Consider the following 5,703-nt stretch of genomic DNA (forward strand, 5'->3'; position numbering starts at 1 on the left):
GAAGCATTCAGTTTTTCCACTTACATAGTCTGCCATGTAAATGGCACGATGCAACCGACTCTTAAAGCGAATGAGAGACGAGACTCTGATTGGTTTAATGCATGTTGAGCTCAAACATGCCCATAACTCATTAAGAGATAAGCACAACCCTGTTAGACCATGTGACGGGACGCAGATCGTATTTTATCATCCTTAAAATAGCAAAAGTGGATTCGGACATGCCCTTAATGCTTTCGCGCCATGCACTTTAGACTTTGCGTCTAGATCGTTAAAATAGAGCCCTTTGTGTCCATGTTATAAAGCTAATTCAGTCCTCAATCAATGTGCAACAATATAGCCATTAGCATGTCCATGCATCTGAAATAAAAAATCTATCACAAATAGTAGACCATTTACTAAACTTTTTTTTAACACAAATTTCAATACACTACTGTTTTTTGTCACTAATTCTTTATCAATATTATTTAGGCTGGATAGTACGTTACAATAAATGTATTATATATATATATTATATATATAATATATATATATATAGTCTTATTGAGATGGAAAGTGAAGATGGTGAGGGAAAGAGAGAAGACATGATTGGGAAAGGTTAGCAAGCCAGCACAATGCCCATGAGGCTAATCGGTGCCAATAAAATAGATTTATTTTTATTTAGAGTACATCATGGCCAATGCTTTGCAGTACTGTATTTGTTTTTAAAGCCACTCACTGTTTTGTCCAGTTTACAGTCACTTCTTTGCTTCTAATTCACTTTATAGCTGTTTGGTTTGTTTCATGTCCTCTGACGGTCTAGAAAGTGGGACAGGCACTAACAATGGCAATCTATAGCACAAGCTGTTCTTCTTCTTGTGAGAAAAGCTCCCATAATGCATCGCTGACCTGAATGCCTCATTGCCATGCTAAGGCAATGTATAGATGTGTTTATTTATTTATCTTGAGGCTGCTTTGTAGCTAGCGTTTGAAAATTAGAGGCGGCGGCAAAAATGCACAAGAAATATGCCATGAGGTCAAGGTCACAGTCCTTGCTGACTATGAAGACGACCTCACGGATACTAGAGTCTCAGTGTGAGACTAGCCAGCAAGAAGGAAAGTCACAAAGCTATTTTAGGCTCTACATAAAGAGCAGAAACCCCACTGCAAACTTAGACTAACAGAATAAAGTTGTTGGATCTCACACTTTAGCAGAAGCCACATCTGTTTTCAGCTGTGAAGAAGTGCTGAAGTGTTGATGGACCTTGGAGGGATATAGTCTGCTAAAATGGGATTAACAGAAATATATAGGTCAAATACAGCAGAAATGTTTGTACACTCACTGTGAAGTTGTCATGAGCTTTTCGCCATATTTTTATACAGCTCCAATTAGTTCCAGTCCACTAATTTGTTTGTATCACTCAGCTTCTCTTTGTTTGCAACAGTCAATTCCAGTCGTATCAACAAAAGTATTTTTGTTGGCCAATTAAAAGTGAACAGTCATATTGACTATGAAATGTCAGTTACCTTTTACAGTACTCATGTGCTGAAAAATGTCTTATTTAAACTTGATAAACTGATCTGAAATAAGTTAAGCTGTCTTTGCATGCACTTATTAGCACCATTTATGGCCTCTACAGAAGTGGAATTGAAACTTAAAGATCTTTTTTGTCATGTGCAAATCTTTTGAACTTGTTTGATGATTTTAGTAAGATTTAAAGATCCAGATAATTTGGATTGAACACACTTGGTGTAAGTTAGTAAGACTAATGACTGCTGAAAATCTAGCTCTGCCGCCACAAGAAAACATTCATTTTAAAATATATTCCAATAGAATTATGATAATTAAATAATTACTAATAGCCTGAAGCCCCGGGGCTTTTTATTACCAGTCAAGCTACCAAAATCTTGCTGCGTCCCAATTTGCATACATAAAAGTATGTACTTTTTGTGTGTAACCGAGAGAATGCAAACTTTGGGAAATACTACTTCCTCGTTACCAGATCGTTGTGTTGCTTAGTTATGAGCCCTGTCAATCTTCTACACATCATTTACATTTCTTTCATATTTAATTTCCTACCTTATTGGAGAAGCAGTAGCAAGTTAATCTCCCATTCACGAAATCTCCTCAGGTCTTTGGATAATTATGCATTCAGACGTTAATGTCCAAAAACGTCTTTATTATAAGTTTAGTATTGTTTGCTGCAGAAATATAACACAGAAAAGTTGTACTTGACGATTGGTCTAACGCGTCCATCATGTTTGTAGTTTATTGACACTTTTTACCCGCGTTTGTAGTTCTAATCGAATTCACATCTAATGTGCCATGCACTGTGGGCAATATCAAGCTGTTATGGTCTGTTTCCACTGAGTGGTACAGTACGCTACGGGTCAATATGGGTAACCTTTATGAGGGCCTTGCGTTTCCACTGCCAAAAGGGTACCAAAGTAATTCTGTCATTCCGAGTTCATAAGAGTCCAAAAGGCAATGATAAGAGTTAAATGTAGCAGTTTGCTCATGTTTTAGGTTGCCTGAAAGAATAATTTTGCTCTTTTGTTTTTTTCCGTTTCTCTCGCGCTTGTCCGATTCTGAGGGATCGGATGTCAGAAGCACTTCAATAATCACGCGCACATTATTATCATCAGCACAAGAAGTTATTATTATTATTTCAAATATACATGCGCGGCGAGCTCTCTGGAGAAAGTGCTTTAGACGGCCTCGTAAAACAAAAACAGGACAAGGCAGACTTTGTTCTTCTTGGCTTTGAGGCTGTTCCTCAAGACGATGACAAGGTTTGTTTGAGCTCAGGTCGACCATGGCTCATTATTATATGGATTTATTATCATATGTAATGTCTCGGCTTTGTATTTAACAATGGCAGTTTCTTTGTTTTCATTCTCCTGGCTTGTTGCAGGAGCAACTGACGCATCTCTGTAAACCAATAGCATCCAGTTGCGCATCTAGCTCTGCCTTTTGGTTACCCTTTTGTTGTGCTAGGTACCCTTTGTTAAGGGTACCAAAAAAGTGGTACGGTACGGGTCGCTTTTAGGTACTTTTGACAGTGGAAACGGCCATAAAAGCATATCGAACCATACCATACCGTACCAATCTGGGAAACGGGCCATTAGAGTATGGACGGTTCTATACATAAAATTTTTACCTGAAATAGTAAACCATACAGGAAACCATTGACATACTAGTTTCAAATACTATTTAGGATGGATAGTATGTTAATTGGGAGCATCTATCTCCGGCTGCCCGGCGGGCAATCTTAGTGGGAGGAAACATACATTTCAATGCCTTTACATTCACTCAAAAAAAGGTATAATTATGTTGTGCTGGTGATATGGCAGCAATAAATCCATATTTTACTTGAGAAAAAGCCACAATATAAAACAATTACCTCCCAAATACTGCAGTGTTTCAATCAATGTGCAGTACTGAAGCACACAAACACTCGTCACCTCACTCAGTGATCGCACTTACACAAAGATTCAGATACAGAAATAGCCTGAGCTAAGTTTAAAAGTTAATAATCATACATTTTAAAATCAATTAAATAGTAGTGTATGCATCTATACCAGTAGCATAAACTGAACATGCTGATTCATCCAGTTAGCTTTCACATGCCAAGATGTTTAATTTCCTTAGCAAGTATCTGAGGTTTTTAAAACATGACATTTACTCAGCGATCAATAAATTACTAAAAATACATTAACTTCTCACCTCAGAATTGTCCAGAATTGTAGAGTTTAATAGGACGTACCGTTTAACTGGACAGTTTAATTCTAATAACATTTCTAATAATTAATTTTCTAATATAAAAAATGTGAGCAGACCAGCAACTTAGAAATAAATAATTTCCCAAGCTGTTGATTGCATGCTAATTGCTCATTTAGAAATGTTATTAGGAATGATAGCACAATGGACAATGTGTGGAAAATTTTCATCATACATTCGCAAATGTTTCGACTGGCTTGCGTTCAGAACAGTTCATCATCAGCATTCTGCTACAAATATTTACTCAACTCTCCGTGCAGTAACCATCTGATGGACCTCAGATAAATAATGCATATTTAAATGATAGAATTAAGCAGAATCTGACTTTTGCTGCATTCTAAATATTTACATTCCAGGTCTCATGTGTCAGAACTGGGCCTATGATCTATTGGCATGAGTAACAAGCGAGATGGAAAAGCAGCCACCTCTCTGCTGCTGCTGCTTGGCTTAACCTCCTCGCCCCAAACATATTCTCCTTACCTCTCTCTCTCTCTGCTTTTCTCTTTTCGTGGAGTTTTTTTGCACGCCTCTATGACACTACTGCAGGATTGAATTTGAGCGTCAGCATTAATGGAATTAGAACGACTGGAGAATTAGACTGTCAGAATAATGGAATGAGAACACATGGTTGAAGCAAAGATGTTATCGTCAAATTCTTTCCTCATTGTTTCAAGATGGTATTGGACCTTTTCGCGTGGCTGACTGGATTAAGCGTGTCTTTAAATATTACCCAAGAATCTGGCTCTTTTTACATCATAAATGCTTTTGACCTTGGTTTGTAGATCCACAACTTCATTTTCTCAATTACCCATCACACTGTAACAGAAATGTGATTTCCATTTGGAGGATGTCCACTAGGGGACTTGAGCTGTCAATGATATCATGTGCAAAATGTGCGTAAAAGTGGCACCGGAGCCAAATCAGGCCAAATCTGCCGGGCCAGTGAGCGAACACGCGGCAGTCAAACCGCCAGCCTAATTACTTAATTGGCCTTTCTAATGACTAAATTGCCCCCTGCTGTCCAGAACCACTTAGACAATTATGTATTGGCCTGAAAAGAAGGCTCGCTCTGGAATTCACTGAAGTGGAAAAGCCAAGCCATGGATACAGTGAATGTTTACTTTCATCAAATGAGAGGCAGTTACCTAAATCAAAGTGGCATCTCAGACTACAGCGTAATACACATACACACACACATGCTGTTGTCTATGCTGAGGGTGTGGCTCTTCCTCGCAGAGCAAATTATCCATGCAGGACACAGTGATTTGTGTCCCACAAACATCCTGTTCTGTGGCGGTTTAGTTTTCCAACAAGTTGAAAATAGAAGTGGATAAAGTTAATATGCTAAATTAATTTGGATTGATTTTATTCAATAACAATTTAGTAAGAATAGTAATATTGAAAAATATTTGTATTTTTGATATCAAATATATACTTAAGCATATATTGAGTATATCTAGTATTAAAGAAAAACTTTTATTCATCAAGAATGCACAAAATTAAAATAAAAACTAAACTAAACAAAACTGACTGTAAAGACATTCCATTTTTTAATAATTGCATAACATCAATTGAATTTTCTAATTAATTAAAATAAATACTGTAAATAAATAAAATATAAAAACTGAACCAATGCAGCATGAAAAGCTAAATGCAATTATTATTAACAATATATATTTGATCATTAGATACGTTATGTTATAAAATATTAAAATCAACATTATTTTCATCTTGACACAAAGCTCATAACCATAGGTGAGAGTAGGAACGAAGACTGACTGGTAAATCGAGAGCTTTGCCTTACGGCTCAGCTCCTTTACCACAATGGACCGGGACATCAATCACATTACTCCTGCCGCTGCACCAGTCCACCTGTCAACCTCACGTTCTATTCTTCCCTCACTTGTGAACAAAACCCCAAGATACTTGAACTCCTCCACCTGGGG

This window comes from Danio aesculapii, chromosome 8 (assembly GCF_903798145.1).
Source record: "Danio aesculapii chromosome 8, fDanAes4.1, whole genome shotgun sequence".
Lineage (NCBI taxonomy): Eukaryota > Metazoa > Chordata > Actinopteri > Cypriniformes > Danionidae > Danio > Danio aesculapii.